The sequence below is a fragment of the Neolamprologus brichardi genome, chromosome 19 (genome assembly GCF_056152115.1).
Source record: "Neolamprologus brichardi isolate AB-2024 chromosome 19, ASM5615211v1, whole genome shotgun sequence".
Classification (NCBI taxonomy): Eukaryota; Metazoa; Chordata; class Actinopteri; order Cichliformes; family Cichlidae; genus Neolamprologus; species Neolamprologus brichardi.
Genome location: NC_142122.1, coordinates 15,054,020 through 15,071,678, shown reverse-complemented (window position 1 = coordinate 15,071,678; position 17,659 = coordinate 15,054,020).

Below are 17,659 nucleotides of genomic sequence, written 5' to 3'. Positions count from 1 at the left end.
CAAAGAGATTCTCGATCCACAGCTGAGTCACTCTGTAAAGTCTGACCATCCAGGCGACACAGTTTGCAGACATGTGCCATCCACACAGTGAGTCATATTATATTAAATGCATTTACAAGTATGTGTCAAAATCTGCTGTTATCCTCCGTTGAAATCTGATGATTGATCTCTGAGTTGTAGACCAAATTTACATCTTCTGTGTCACACAGCCTTTTGGCAATAACACAAAGTTTTTACCAGTTCGAGACAGAAGTTTATGGCTGTTCTCTCTGCACAAGTTTGAGATTACTGTGAAGTGTCATACACGAGATCCAGAGCATCTAAATTTAGCAGGATTGCTAGGAATGGTGCATGAATGCATTCCGATGAGGCGACAAAGCAAATTTAAATCTATATGTAGTTAAAAATCTTATGGCTGTAGTCACCAAATAGTGACTCACAGCTAAAGAGCAGAGAATACAATGCTGTAGATCTTCTCATCTGTGTGTTTTGGGGGGGTTTATTTTAAAACTAGTCATGGGTGGCTCACTGCTTGCAATGGTTAGCACTGTCATCCCACAGCTAGAATGTCCTGGGTTTAAAATCCACCATTGCTCTGTGGTTTTTGCGTGTTCTTCCACATTTTTGTCTCACAGTCCAAAGAAATGTGAGAAGCAGAAATAAAATAGTCCTTAAATCTATATTATCAAATAGAAATTTCTGCTTTGCTTTCCACCTTAAAACCAAAAAACCTTAAAAAGTAGTGGCACAATATTTTAAAATCTGAAGGACAACATATTGTTATAACAGCATAAATTGGCTTAAAGGAAATTATTCTAAACATATTTTTAATTTCGTTTTTTTTTTTTTTTTAATGCAGAGCAGTCCAAGAAAGTTCAATAGCAGTCGCTCGAGGTTTGAAATAGATACACATCCACCCCATCCATCCATCTTCTTCCATTATCTGAAGTTGGGTCGTCATGGCAGCAGGCTATGCAGGATATTCCAGTTGTTTTTCTCCCCAGCAACGTCATAGTGCAGCTCTCAGATGTGATATATATATATATATATATATATATATAAATGATATATGATATATATAGACCATTTTACCATATATACTATTAGCTCTAAGTATTTGGACAATGACACATTTTTTTGTAATTTTCAGAATGGAATTTTAATCCAACAATCATGGCCTGTGTATAAAAAAATTGCTATAAAACTGTCCTAAACGGTTAATGTAGCACTTTTGTTAAAGCTGAAAGTTTGCACTGTGAACGCATCTTGATTGCTTGATTTAAACCGGTGTGTTGGCGTACAGAGGCAAAATTACAAACACTGGGTATCTAATCAGGATGCCCCTGATTTGGTCTCCACCCAAATAGGTGGAAACAAAAATCTTGTTTCAGAGGCCGATTTAAAAAACTATCTCAAATGGCTCCTCTCATCAGGAAGGACTCTCAGGTCTCCGAACACCTAACCGTATAGAGGACATCAAATTCCTCAACATACATTTGCAACCCCATTAGTCACGATTAACTAAAGTTAATGACCATAAGGTCAGGATCGGCTCTCTCTTCACCAAGACAGTCCAGTAAGTTGTTGTTGTTTTTTCCTAAACCTACCCAACAGTTTGAGTACCAAAGGACCTGAACTGTAATCTTATTGGATCCATTGAAAAATGATCCTAAAGCGTTACCCGTTATATCACAAGAAGGGGTTCCTGACCAAGCCTTCACTGTTTGCAGGAGTGACATGATTTCTGGTTGGATTCAGTGTGGCTAAGACTGTGACCGTCTTTTCGTTCTTTTGTCTTTGTCAGAGTTTATTTAGGTATGATTAAGCTTAGTTCAGTTGGCTGAGGTATGAAAACAGGTCTGGAAAGCAGCAGAGAGCCTGTGTTAGGCCTCAGGTTATGCTGTTGAGGTGATTTAAATAACACTGTCTGTCTCTCATTTCATTAATACACTTTCCCTCTCTCACAGCGCCTCGGGGCATAGAGCTACAGCAGCGACTGAATGAAATTCTGTTTTTCAAAATGAGCAGCATACTCGAAAGCGATGGTAATCTCAGATGTAGAAATTGGAAAAGTCAGCACAGCAAATGCATCAGCAGCTTTTCCTCCAGACAAACATGCAATATTGATTCCCTTTCTGAACAGGTCATATTTTATGTATTTGTTTTAAAGATTTCGATATTGTGCTGCAGCGCTCGTCAGGTTTTCGAGCGAGGACTGCCCCTAAATGAACATTAATGATGACTGAAGTAGATATACAGCGCACCTGCTGCCTGCTCACCTCAGAAACCTGCTCACTTAATAAATCTTAATTGGACAGGTTTGTGTGTGCGTGCGTGTGTGTCTGATTTGCTGCCTGCAAACTGCCGTATGATGTTTTCCAGTAATAACTTTTGTTTATCCCCATCTGCATTTTACTCCTGTACTTAAACTTTAAATACGCAGGAAATCCAAATATATGCATCACCTCTGTTACTCTCAGATATTTATGAAGCAGATTATTTTCCATAATGGCATACAAGTAAATAACAAGTGAATAAAGGTGAGGGAGGGGGAAAGCCAGGCAGAAAAAAAATTATATCCTCCGATATTATTTCTGTAAAGCACCGTGGATAACAGTCACTCAGCAACCAATTCAAGTGACAATGAATTGTCAAAGGGTGAGGACATCAAGAAGACAGATACCTTCATAAAAAACTTCGCTGCCACATAAACAGCAGCAGGAAATTAACCGGAGTTTGAATTGCGAAGGACTGCGATGTGCTGAGGCCTGTGATCGTTACCCCTCTGAGGAGGAGGAGGAGGAGGACCACTGATGGATGGGTGGATGCACTACGTCCCCCGGAGCCTCCGTTCTGAGCTGTCCTCATACTTCATGCAAGTACTTTGCATTTCTCTGGACTCATCTCTGCTTCTATATTACATGACAGTGAAAACATCTGCAGAGCCGCCAGCCCCATTGCCTGGCTGTGCCGCTCTATAGGTTGATCCATACCAACTCTCGGGACTTAATGGGCCACATCTAAAAGGTGTCTTTCAGAGCTCTGCTGGCAACAATTTGAAAATAATACAAAAAAATTGCTTTTTATTTTTCTTTTCTTTTTTTCTTTTCCTATAGGCACGTTTGAAAAAGAGTGCCTGCTAACCTTTAGAAATGACTGACTGCGTGGAATAAAACTGTGGCACTCTTTAAACACGAGGCTCTTGCTAACTAAGTGAAAAGAGTTTTTTCGAAACAGAAAGCTACAGTTTCGAGTGTTCAACACTTGTGCGCTGACTGATGAAGTTCAGGTGCTGAAGGGCTTTAGAAATGAACTCTTCATTTGAATTCCACATGCCTTAACGCCAGCTCCTCAGTGAAAGAAACCAATAAAAGGCACTCCAGCTGCTCCTGAACTACAGTAACTACACGACGAAAAAAGGAACCAGTCTCGCACTCATCTTCATTTTAGCTTGTTTTCTTTAAAAAACGTTCAACATCACATGTGCACCTTGACCCTGAGTTTCTATGCTAAGATAAATATGCTTGTTTTCAGCTCAAACATCAGTTTATTAGCGCTGTGAAGCTTTAAGCAAACACCAAACAGCCTTTATGGTCATCTTTGTCTTTATTAATTTCAAAACAGGGAAGTGCAGATTAACGGTAGAGGTGGGCTGTTCGATCTAAATATCCATACCTATCGATATCCCTATATCGAAATATCCGATATTGGTATCGGATCAACAGTAGCGCAATAGGATCGGTGAGTAGCCCACTGAATTGTGTTCTGTTTTATTTGTGCGGTGGGACCTTTTGGTGTTGACACGGTTGTTTTATTGATAGCCTAAAGCACCTCGGCTCTGCAATATTGGCTCTGCATTTACTTGGTATCAGATTGATACCAAAATTTGTGGTATTGCGCAGCAGCAGAAGCAGACAGCAGAAAGTCAGCATGATTACAAAATCTGCTCGTGACTAATATTGCGATGCAGGTTTTAGTAACAAATGATGAGGATGATCTGAGCGGGATGGAAACGGTGATGAGAAGAGATGTTGAGATTTAGGAAACAAGGGGAAGGTGATGGAAAGGGGCGTGTGTGTATGTGTGATCGTGTGTGAGAGAGTGTTAAGGGGTCTGACGTCTTTAAATTAGATGGCACATTGCTGCAACGGCTGAAGAATTTTATTAAGAGTCTTTATATCTTCTGCCTTAAGCCGCTCCGATCAGCATAATCCCTGTCCAAACAAGAGATAATGAATCCTTTCTTTTAGTGTTGGGTTAGACAGAGGAAAGCATGATGCCAGTGTAGGGAGGGAGAAGTGCACAAATTATTGGATTTAGATTAGGAGAGGCCTATTTTAATGGGTTTGAAGTAATACCCAGACAATAATAAAAAGTTGCCCTGAGCCTACGTGGCTGTGGGGGGGCGGCGGCCGATATATTGTGTTTAACAAAGCTCTCTGAGCTGGATGCTATCCTCTTTGCTTGTTTTTGTTTACCTTTTTGTCAGTTCTGATTATTTTCTGCAGTTATTCGTCATAACGTGTGTGTCTTTTATGAGCTACACATCAACGTGGATGCAGAGGCCGTATCCAGACTGACGCACGGCGTTGCTCAAGTCTGCTTATCTTGTGTATGTGATTAATCTTTCATTTACATTTTCTCCTCCAGTTTGTTCAAAGACAAAGCAGGAATATAGAATTAATTAAACTCTTTTATGTCTTCTGGTGCAAAACAGTCGTCCGCACGTGGTTTCTCGTGACCTTGACGACGCTTTTTGATGCTGCTCAGCTACTAAGTGCCAATATTTCTCCAGACTACTTAAAAATATCTGTTGTTGAGATGCTCACGCAGAGATTTTTTTCCACTTCCACTGCTCGTCTCATCTGTAGATTTTTATTATTAAAGCGTAGCCTTATTGCAATGCCAGATAAAGCAACAGAGGGAATTCCTGAGGGGTGTAGCTAATTTATTCATCCATATATATACATAGGATGGAGTGGCTATTATAATGCAGAACAGCAAGAACACGCCTCAGACGAGTCCTATTTTTATGTTTTGTTGGGGGGTTTTGGGTTTTTTTGCTAAACCAAAGAGACTGTACACCATATACGCCTTATCCAAAGAATTTCTCTTACACTGTCAGGAGGTTTATATATCAAGAACAGGTGTTGTAAAGGATTTGAAAAGTGCGAACAAGGTTGACTCATCCTTTTATTTCTCGAGCTCGCCTTCATAATATAAAATCAGCTAACCTTGGGCACTAAATACCAGTTTACATGTGCATGCACTCTCTGGCACTCTTTTAAGCAGAGCAGTGCCAATTAATCAAAGCAATTTTTTCATCCTTGGCCTTAAAATGAATAACCAGACAGACAGCAAACACTACTTATGGAGGAGTGGTGTCTGTCTTCCCCTCTTCTTTCCATTAGACAAAGTGATACAGTGTAGAAGTAGAAAATATGAAAGGAGCCGAGGAGCGAGGGGAGACAGAGCTGCTGTACAGGCTGTACTGTAGCAGATATAAAAAGAGCTGGATTGGCAGATATGGGCAAAATGGGAGACAGACAGAGATGCAGACTGTGATAAGAGCAGACATGTACAAGGCTCACTGTGGCCTCAGTCTCCCAGGTGCCGAAAACCCAGACTTACTTCCAACAATCACGAGAGAAAGGAAATAGGTGCAAATATCCTGTTTTGCTCAGCGGAGTACTCTGTGTGTGTGTTTTTTAAAGAAATGTAATGTTTTTGTTTATTCCCAGGCAATAAAAGTGTCTCTCCAAAGGACATAAAATGAGGTCTTTCATGTCTTAATGGTTAAGTAAATTACTTCCAACTGTTACTATGGTAATTATTAAAAAAGCAACACATTTAGATTCAAACTGACGAACAAATCAATACATCTGACGCTATATGGTGTCATGGAAATGTGTATCGATGGACACAGACTCAGCATGTTATGTCTACATGGTTTCAGCTTTCCATGTGTACTTTAATACCACTACAGGACCTGATAGTGAAGTTAGGGGACGGGGTTTGGCCTTTCTTACCGGCACATAAAGCAAATAATGTCTTTGTGTAATGTGAGAACTGATTTAATGCACTTAGGATTGTTTAAAGACAACACATATTAGTTTTAATGGAAATTTCTTTCTTTTGCTTTTTTACTAATCTGTTATTCCTGGAGACGTTGTGCAGATGTGAGTAAACCTCTGAAATCACGTTATATTTGCTAATCAGTAAATTATAGTTCCTATAATGTTGATGTATTGATGCATGACCGTCAGCACTATCCAGCAGTTCTCTAAACTCCTGTCCCATTTGTTCAAATATGTCTCATTGCTTCTGTCTCTGCCAGGTAATATCCGAGCAGTTCGTCCAGATGTTACATTTAGGTAATGCAGCATGGATGCTTCATTAGTTACCATGACATCAAAGCTGATCACAGAGTACCTCCTAATACCGTCGCAGCAAGAGGTATGAAGCTCCAAATTCCCTCATTTCACTAATTACGCCACAATTATTTGTCCCTCCTGCGCTAATTACAGCTGTATTGATTTAGACCCCAGATCCTAATAATTAACTGGGTAATATTACACATTTCCATGCACTCACTAGGAGGCTTCACCTGTTTAGTGGCAGCCTGTTGCTACATTACACCAGCCTGTGAAACTGATGTGGTTGTCAGCTTCAATTAAGAGACATAATGTCTGGGAACAGAGGAGTGAGACTGGCCTGGAGAAAGGGCAAAGGAGAGGAAGAGGGTCACGGGGAGGAAATGTTGTGGCTCGGGCTGAAGGGCAGCAGCTTAGGGGGAAGGAAAGGCCAGAGTGTGATGGCTGGTGTGTGGAGGTTAAGAGAGTAGCTGTGGACAGGTGAACGTTTAGAGAGAAGAGCTTAGTTAGAGGTAGAATTAGGCAAAACAGGGACTAAAGGGTTAGGGGAAGAGTTAAAAGTACACATGACTGCAGACAGAAAAGTGTCTACAGCCTCTCTGTGGCTGCATCCCTGTTTCCCTCCATTGGTTTTGCTAAAATACTGGGAGTGAAAAGAGCAGTTATGTATGTACCGGAAAGATACCATGTTAGGTGAAAAGAGCCAATGAAATGCAATCGTAGTACAGACCCATTAATGTAAAACTTTAAACTGAGACATTTTACAATTTCATGAAAGATAATGTAGTAAAATAATATAGCTCAATTTGACTTTGATGGCAGCAACATGTGTTTAAAAGTTGGGAATGTGGCAACAAAAGCCTGGAAAAGTAAGTGGCACTAAAAAGAAACTGCTGGATGAAGATCAAAAGATTCAGTAATTTTAGAGAAATTTCTGTACGCAAGTACAAGGCCAACAATCAGCTTGTGATCTTTGGACCCTCGCTGCATTAAAACCAGAGGCAAAGTGGACAACTGTTAAGTGCTCAGTGACAGAACAGTTTTCCACTTTGACTCTATGAATGGAAATTTGAAATTATTTTAGGAAAACATGGATCCCACATCCACTGACCTAAAGAGGAATGGGACTCAGCCCTTTGTAACACTTCAAAAGCCTGCATTTCTCATGGTGTGGGAGTGCAACTGATGGGTATTGGCAAATTGCACATCTGGAAACGACCATCAATGCTGAAAAGTATGTACAGGTTTCAGAGCAACATACGCTCCCTGTTCAGACGTTACTTTCAGGAAAGGTCTTGCGTATTTCAAAAAGACAAGAAGAGTCCGGGTGCTGAACTGGCCCTCCATTTACATTTTACACAGTGCCAATATGACTCGTGCTTGAGTAATAAAGGAGTACTCGCACATCCTGTTTTGGTGCATTCAGTTAAAGGCAGCTAAAAAAAAAAGGGCAAATATTTTCTTAACAAAAATTACAGAAATGACTGAAAAAGGTGTAGCTTTATCACAAAGCCATGAGGTCTGACACTATGACTAAGAACATGGCAAACATAGACACCAAGTGATGTAAAGCAAAACACTAAATCTCTTCTTTATTGTGTGTAAGTGTGTGCTGATGGGACTGCTGCCAGGCCAGAGTTTTGAGATTTAATGCAGACGCAGATCTGACAAGACAGATTAATCCCAGGGAAAAAAAAAAAGGAAGGGGGGGAATTGCCCTTTCTAATGTTTACACCCGCTGCGTGCCCATATTAATTACAGACACACTCAGGAAGTACAAATCCAGGGACAATGCAGTCATTTGTCTCTCCTCTCACACGCACGCACGATCGCGCACGCACACTCTCAAGAAAAGATAGCACCATGCTAATGTGGCATCTCTCTGTGCCTCGGGGATGTGGATGAGATTATGCCTGCGTACGTGGATGAGTGAAAGCGGTGTGGAAGGAAGTTCATTATCGCTTTACCACTCAGCGTGAGGCCACCCGGCAAGGAGCATCTCATCGGGACCTCCTCGGCATGCTGGGAGCTCAGCCTGAGGGGAAACACACCCAGTACGGTGGCGCGTCCCCAACAGCAGACACATAAAACAGCATAAATCTGAAAACAAATGTTCCCACAATCATTTAAACCTGCTAATTCTGCTATATATTTATGTACACTGTTAATACGCGCTGCATTATTAAATATCTTTACTGTGCCCGGGCACGCTTGGAGATGAATCGTTTTGTTTAAATGACTTGACATTATGAAATGTAAACAAGTTTTGTGCACAATTATGCAAACTGTAATCTGATTTGGAAGCATCAGCCCAAAGAAAATTCTCGCCTCCCCTGCTTCAAATTAAATATTTTCAGATTTTTAAGTAAAAACAAAAAAGAAGAAGAAGAAAATAAGAAAAACACATCTATGTTTGAATTGGCTAAAGTTATCTGTATAGCTGAGCCGGAGAACCCAGGATTATGTTGTGCTGGAGAGCTGTACTCCACTGAAGCTGAGGTGGAGGCGTGTGTGTGTTTGTGTGTGTGAGATTGAGTGCTGGGCCAGAGTGCAGCGAGACACAGGTGTATTAAATTGGGTCAGCGTTTTCATTTCCCAGGGTGAACGCTCACACACACACACACACACACACACACACACACACTAACAGAACTGAGCTGTTTCAAAGTGAACCTTGATGCAAACACACCTGCACATGATATGCATAAGCAACACACAAACACACACACACCCTGTACAGTATGTGCACAAACATTAACTCACACACTTTCCAGATAAGCAGGATTAGGAGCTATTTTTATATTGAGACAAAGACTTTCAGCATGAATCAGACACAAAAAGAGGAAGAAGAGGAAGGGAGGTGGTTTTATTTCCCCCCCAGTGTCTGATTATGTGTGTGTTTATGTATGAATGTGTGGAGGTAGTGTTTACAGGGCCGGCATGTCCAGTGGTCTAGCCACAGGGGAGCAGAATCGGAGGAAGGTTAACTCCCTTCACTGCTTCTGTAAAAAACAAAAGAAAAGAAAAACAAAACAGGCAAAGTTAAAACTGTGAGTGTTGGTGTGTCTGTTTTCATGGTGATTGCTTTTCCTGATATTCAGCCTCCCATGGCTGAAGTCATGAGAGCCCTTCTCAAACAGCAACAATAGCAAGGACAGACAGCGAAAGATTAACACCCTGAAGAGAAGCGGCGCAGGCTCGCTCCTGTGCTGCTGCACAGGCGGGACTCCAACCTGCTCTTCACGAGCTAGCAAAAGCCTGGAGATCTGCCTTTTAAAGGCTTTAGGAAACCTTTCTCTTTTTTTATGACGAGCCAGAAAGTGTGAATGGACGGCTAATATACTGCTGGAGCTGCTGACGTGCATACAATACAGGCAAAATGAGGCTACCGGAAAACTATAAATGTAGACTAATTATTTTCATTCATAATCATAATCTCTGTGGCTGTACTAATACACTGCACACTTGAAAAGTAGCATTTTTTAAAATAAATACAAAAAGCAAAAAAAAAAAAAACTGGCACATACTCCTGTGAAAAAGTCCTTTGGAATATTTGTTTAAATACATAATATAAATAATTCAAATAAGATAAACATGCTAACACTGTCGCTTTTTATAGGGAGAAATCTGAGGAACTGCTCGGAGCTGCTTAGATTAGTTACTGTGTTCAGGAAGCAGGTGAATAACTTTCCCACTCATTACATTGTGCATATTTTACTAGATAGGTTCATATTAGCTGCAAATTCATCACTTTTCTGCTGATATTTATTTAGCCAGCACACAATGACTGCAGTTTCAAGCACAAACTCTCATTAAAATGGTTCAGATTGAAGATTTCAGGGTCAACTGATTGCTTGGGTTATGGTTTTATTATGGTCTACTGGAAGAGCTGCAGCAGTCAGACTGTCAATATGATCTGGCACTGATGCATTTAATTAGAAACTTTGCGATACGGATGCACAAAGGAGATCATGATCTTCCTCACAGCTACTTTATCTCTTTGCCACATGTTTGATCAACTTCCTAAAGATTTATATCTGTTGTCTGCCCTGTGCTGTAGTCTTCCATTATTGTGTTGTTCTTGATTTTTTTCAGAGCTTGCATTAAAAACAGGGCCAGTCCAGTATGGAAGCCACTAGTTTTGAAAAGAAGAAGAGTGTGCATCCCATTACATTTACTGCAAGGTGGACGTTATGCACAGGAAGTGCCAACCAGAAAAGAATCAGGTTAAATCTACATAGTGCAATTTTTGCTAACCTACTCTTTACATCACTTCACCTTTTCCCACTCTCCATGGTCTAGTCACTTTCTTGCCTGCCCTCTGTGAGCCATTTAGCCTCTCTTCCATGTGCTTGAAATCTCAATGCACTTCTGTCATTCAGCCTTTCAGTCTTCCCATCTCCACCTAATTCTGAGGAGACAGAGAACCTTATGCAAGTCTACACCTTCCGCATCTCCACCACCACCAGCATCCAGACTCCTGCCATGGCTGACTCTACAATAACCCAGAGAAAAAAAGAAAAATCAAGCAATCCCCAATTTGCAAAAACTTTGTGACGGTGCCAAGGAAAAACTCCCTTTTAACAGGAAGAAACCTCCAGCATCACCAGGCTCAGTGAGGGGCAGCTAGGTGGGGGTGTGGGGAGGAAGACAGGACAAAAGACACACTATGAAAGAGAGTCAAAGATCAATCAAAACTAATAATGCAATGCAGAGTGGATTATAAACACAGAGAGAGTGAAGAACAAACACTCAGTGCATCATTGGATACCTATGCCTATAGATGTGTAACTAGCTTGCCAAGTATCCCATTTTAGCCTGGAGATTCCCTACAATGTCCTGCATATTAACCATCTGATCTGACCAACAGATGGCACTTTTACAAATACCAACTCTGATTTGACCGCAATGGTATCAGACGACTGCTTGTGTCCAGTCACAACCGTCAGTGACGGCCCGTCACGCACACCAGATGTGAAGAGTAATACGTGTTTTGTGAAAACAAGGTTTGGTCTGTGTAGCATGATAAACTGGGTAATTGAAGCCTGTATTTACAGTAGTACAGTACAGAAAAGAAGAAAGAATGTCTGTCTTTCAAATTGGTGATGGGAGATGGTTCCACAGAAGAAAAAAGCTGAAGCCTCTGCCTCCCATTCTGCTTTTAGAACCAACTGCCAGCAGTCAGAGCTTAAAGTGCTCCATTGGAACAATATGGTACTATCTCATTTTAGAGATCCTCTTACCTGATTATTTAAAACTTTGTATGTGAGGAGATGGATTTTAAATCAATAGCAGGAATATAAAAAAACAGCTCACCAACTCAGGTCAGACTTTCCACTCTGAAAGTCGGAGCAGCCCCATCAACACTAATGTTGCACTCCAAGATTGCGCTGTGCAATTTGTAAACTTGTATGTCTGTGAAGGTTCTCAATCGTCCATCATTCTAATCTTTAGAGGTTGGAAAAAAGAGAGCAACTTCCCTTCTTTTATTCAAGAGGCTTCTACAGTTGTAAAAACAAAAAGTGAAGAGTCCTAGGCATTTGATCCTTATTGGGGGTTGTCCTCTTTGGAGGTGGTCGTTGACCTCCCACTGATCGTGTGTGTCATCACATGAACCAAGGTGTGAAAAAAGGTGTGGGTCATCACCATTCCCCAGGGGGTTAAAGGTGAAACCGCTATGAGACCTTCCCCTTCCCTATTATGTGAAGCGCATTTAAAAGGATTTCAAGACTGCATTTAGTTGGTTAATGTCACCAGCTATCAAACATTGCAATCTGTACTACCTCTCTTGTCTATTTGTGACTCGCCATATCCAGAACACCAACCAGACGTCGTCTGTGCATGTACTGCAGGAGTGATTTTAGGTGCAAAGAAAAACGTATCTCTTGTGCACAGTATGCACAAGAGATACGTGACCGAGTACTTCCTGTTTCCTGCTTCCAGTGTAAGCATTCCAGCACTGCTGTTAATAAAGCTCAACACAAAGAGCGCTCTAGCAAGTAAGAATGAGGGGATTTCGATTCACTGATCCACACCACCAGGATATACAGCAATGACAAAGGGGCTCAGGGGTCTGTAACTTGATGATACAGGCATGAAGAAAATAATTATAGGACAGATTTAACATCGTAGATTGTAAGTGCCATTTGTCTGGACTCACTGGCATCACTGGACGTATCACAGTAAACACTATGAGGATGGAACCAGAAACGCTGCCACCCAAATGTTGTCTAAGGTTCTCAGTATTATGCCTAATATAATAGTAATTACTTTGCCGTTGCCGTGATTTGGTTATATAAATGAAATTGAATTGAACTAAACTAAATATTAGTAGCAAGTGAAAATATCAATTTGTCATTCAAAATTATTCAAGATAACTAAGGTTTGTTTCTTTTACCGTGGTTTGGAGATGTTTTTGGAGTCGCAAGTAGAAAATAAGCTGAGGGGATTGTCACCTGCAAAAAGCTCCAGAGGGGCCAAGTTCAGCTCGATAAAAGGGGAGACGATTTTTCTAAAAGCTGTCTCACCTGCTAAAACTTGGAATGACACATATTATTATCCACTTAGGCTGCCGATGTCTTCTGATTCGCTGTGTTGACACATTTCCTCAATAGTAGAAATGTTTCCATCCTCCTCCCAAAATTCCTGCACATCTCTTTATCGCAGTCTGGCTGACATACCCTGTTATTTTGTGCTCCACCGCCACAACTTATATTTACAGTAAACTCAACTTGACGTGAATGCAGCAATGCCCCGTGTCACTGTATTTTTCCCCCCCATTCCTAAACTGTTTTGAGGTGGGGGACATGTAGTCAGCGGGGACAGAAAAGCGACAGATCTGACAGAAGAAATCGCACATACACGCACACCAGTTAGACATCCTCTGTCAGCATTAGGTGACACAGCAGGCCTGCAGTATTCACACCTGTCTAGATCGCTCAACACAGAAACAGCACAAAAAGCAGTGGGAAGGCCTGTTGGATTGGCGACGAAGATTCATCATTTTGCCCAGACTAGAGCGCCGTGACAGATGGTTCTGCAATTTGATGTCTCGTAGCGACATCTTTGCATCAGTGCGTATGTGGCTGACGAGGAAAATGTCAGCGGGCCTTTAGTCATTTGGATGCATAATTCAAAATAAGTTATTATGAAGACATTCAAAGCAGGGGATCTGGTGACACGTGTGCCACCTACTGTGTTTTTTGTCACCTGTGCAACGAAACCAAGCAACTGATTTCAGAGATGGGGAGAAATACCCACGTCTGTCACCAAGTAAGTAATTCTTCTCCAATCTTGTGCGCTCCCCTATCTCGCTGTCTCGGGATGACCACAATCCAGCTGCTGGACTGTGTCACTCTGCACAGGTGCCCAAAAAACTATAGAGTTTCATTCATCAGTCTGAGCTTGAAGCCTACAACAACTGCACCCTCTAAAACAACTCACTACACACACATGCACAGCAAGAGAGGGAGAAACAGCTGCACCCTGATGAATGCCCTACATTCATTCCACAGGAAGCTGGTTCATATGTCACCACTGATGCAGCCCTTCCACTCTCCTCATTCAAAAACACACACAGGCACACACACACACACACACACACACACATATACTGAACTCCAGTTCTCTTTCTCTGATTATACTCCCAGCTGGTCTCTGCGACAAATGCTCCTTTGATGCGTCTTCCCGGAGGCCAAAGCCACCATCGGCATTCTCCTCCTCCTTCTCCTCCCTTCCACTTCTCTGCTCTCTTTCTGTCTCCCCACCAGCAGCTTCCTGCGTGACATTGAAAGTCGTGAACTCGCCGTCCCATTCTGCGGCAGCTCTGTGCTCCAGCGCAAGGACGACAGAAGAAGACAAAGAAAAGGAAAAGATGCCGTGTGATCTAGATTTTTCCTGCAGAGATGCCAGTTTGAGCCGGAATGAGACGCCCACTTCAAACCCATTTGTTTTTATTTCTTACGGGTGACAATAAGTCATCGGGAAGCACCCAGAAGTTGTAGATTGGTCCAATTACCCAGTGAAGATGGGTCATTTTCATTGCAGGTTGTAAAATTTCTCTGGTTTTAGCAGATGGGCCTTCCTCAGTAACCTACAGTAGACATGATATGTTTGATAATCAGGGTAAATGCCTGGGAGAATGCCCAGCAGCCAACAGAAAACATCTTATATTGGCTCCATGAAATAGGAAAAGGAGAGGGACTCTTGTTTGTTTTGATGAATTTAATTTTCCACCTGGGCTCGCCGTGAGCTGATTGTGTACAGAAACACCACTTCACATCGAGTTGGCGTGTGTACAGAATGAAAATGCAGATTAATGTGTAAGCATACATACCTTTAGTCATTCTCTTGACGGGATTATGCTTCTCTTTTCAGCCTCCAGGCCCGACAAAGATTTTTATTTATACGACTCCAGGAAGAGCCGAGATTTTAAGCTCCTACCTTAATTTTGAAGGCCGTCATCTGCACCTGACAGGGTACTATTTAGATAATAACTCATGGAGCTTTGATATCATTATGGATGTAAATTAGGGGGTTTTGATGATTTCACTCGCTCACTGTTTAAGGACCACGGACCTAACTTGTGTTACTCTGAAAATAACCATATATTTAAAAAAAAAAAAATTAGGACTTTTTTTTTTCCTTTTTCTTTTTAAAGTCAAACAAAGAAAAGATGTAAGTGATATCTTATTTTGTTTGCCACAAACTGAACTTGCACAATGCATAAATGTGACAAAACACAGAAATTACCATCAGGCATTTTAATGACTCCAAATGAGACGTTTTACAATATGTTGCCTGAATTCAAAAAACTGCTGGAAACACTCCTCAGAGATTTTGTTCCTGTTGACATGAGGGCATCACTCAGTTCTCGCAGATTTTCCAGCTGCTCGTTTGATCTCCAGTTCCACCTCATCCCGAATGTGCTCTATTGGATTGAGATCTGCTGACTATGGAGGACATTTAAGTACAGTGAACCAGTTTGTAACATGTTGTGTTATCCTGCTGGAAGCAGCCATTAGAAGGTGGGTACACTGTGGTAAAGGGTCAACATGGTCAACAACAATATTGAGGTGTGCTGTCATGTTTAAATGATGCTCAGTGGGTACAAAGAGGCCTAAAGTGCACTAAGAAAATATCTCCCACACCATTAGCAGCCTGAACCGAGGCAGGATGGATCCACAAATTCGGGCCCTACGATCAAGTCCAGACAACATTTTTCTAGTCTTTGATTACCAAAGTTTGGTGAGCCTGACCAAACTGTAGCCTCACTTTCCTGTTCTTACCTGATAGGTGGCACCCGGTGTGGCCTTCTGTGCTGCTTTAAGGCTTATTTAAGGCTGTTGCGCGTTCAGAGATGTTCAAGATATGTTTGTGGCTCACATTTTATTTTTCTCTGTAAACCCTAGAAATGATTGTGTGTGTCAAACACCAACTGCCACGTAAACTCACTTAAATCACAGTTCTTCATCATGTGGACACTTGATTTGACCTTCACCAGTTGTGTTGACCAAATGTGTCTAAATGCAGTCGCTCCCATGTGATTGGCTGGTTAGGTGTACCTAGTGCATGAGCACTAAAACAGGCATATTGTTCACAGAGTCGGGCTCAGCTGCAGGTTGGCTAAATCTCATTTAGCATGCGGCATTTCAGTGCCTGCAGTTCTGCATACATGTGGCAACTCCTCATGCTGTATCTGATTTAATGAGATACCTGCTGTCAGTGTTGACGCCTGGTGCTTTTTGTGCAGGAGGTCCTTGTTGCTGCTCTCCCCACCACAGAGCCATCCCATCAAATATAAATGACTGCAGACAGAAATATTAACCATCTTCCTCGGATTAAAGTGCTACTGAGTGAAAACCAGATAAACGTCTTGCACAATTAAAACAGTAAAAACCCCAGAAGTAACAGGTCAGAAAATACCCTACTGATTACAACCTCCTCCCCTTTCCTTTTATAGCTGTTAAGCAGGTTAAGTGGCCTCCAGGACTCCAAATAAAACATTACGTTTAAAATGGAAAACATGAAACTCAAAGATCAATTCGTGTATGGCAGCAGAGGCGTGACGTATTAAATTTTAAACACACCGGTAAGAGAATCTAACCCCTCGCAGTCTTGAATTCATTGGCAGACGCACGCGTGACATTTAATGAGTGAAACACAGCTATTTATAGGAAGCGAGTATGTAAACACTGCATGCTGCTCATTCAGTGTGACACGCAGCCTTCTAGCGAGCGGTCGACCTCGTGATGAGTTCGCCGTGTGCAGCAATGACAAGATGACACATCACTCCGCATCGTCAGCCTTTATTAAAACAGATCCGCCTCCAAATAGTATCACTGCTCAGTTTGCTGTAGAAGTGTCAACTTTTTAACCTGACGTCAGTACACTTGGTGTCACCTGTCACGCGTGATTACTAGCGGTCGAGAACAATTGACTGGACCAGACAGGAGTGAAGCGCGAGGATTTGGTGCAGCAGTAGTCAGCACAGATTTTAAAAGTCAGTGTGGACACTGTCTCCAGAGAGAAAGCTTTAACTGTGTGACCCTCTCTGAAGGTCAGCATTTTACATTTTACCAACATCACACTCAAATCCAGCAGAGGGCTTGATCTCACTTTAAAGGCTTAGGTGAGTTATTTTTCCAGGATCTGAACTCTCACTTTTTTTTTAAAAAACTTCCTGTAAGTATAGCACACCTACCTACCTTTTCAGCTCCCCAAAGTCACAGCAAATCCAAAGAAATGATGTTACCGATAAAAAGTGTGAAAAGGACGAGTCCAGGTAGAGCAGTCAGAGGGAAGCTTGTAAATATCGTTCTTTATTGCACACATGACATTTGTTCTCCTCATATTTATTTATTTTTCCTCTTTTTTTGGTGTGAGCAACAAAAACTGGCATTACATGTTTTACACCCTATTGAAAAATTCTCAGTCTAACCCTGTATAATAAAAAACAAGATAACACAAAACAAAATAAAGACTACTTCACATAAAAACTTACAACTCCACAAAAAAGGAAATCTCACAGATATTGCATCACTAAATGGATGAGAAACTTACAATATATCATACTAGTATTTTTTTAGGAAAAAAATTGTTTTATACTATTAAATGCATATATATCTTTTTTTTTTTTTTTTTTTTAAAGGAAGAAAAATCCAGTGGGGCGAATTTATTTCTGTATTTTGGTAGCATTTTTCTTTCAACCACCTGAGTGCTACATCGCTGAGACCAGTACTGATTGTTAAACCTGCCGTTTAACTCATTGGAGGAATGTTTGTTAA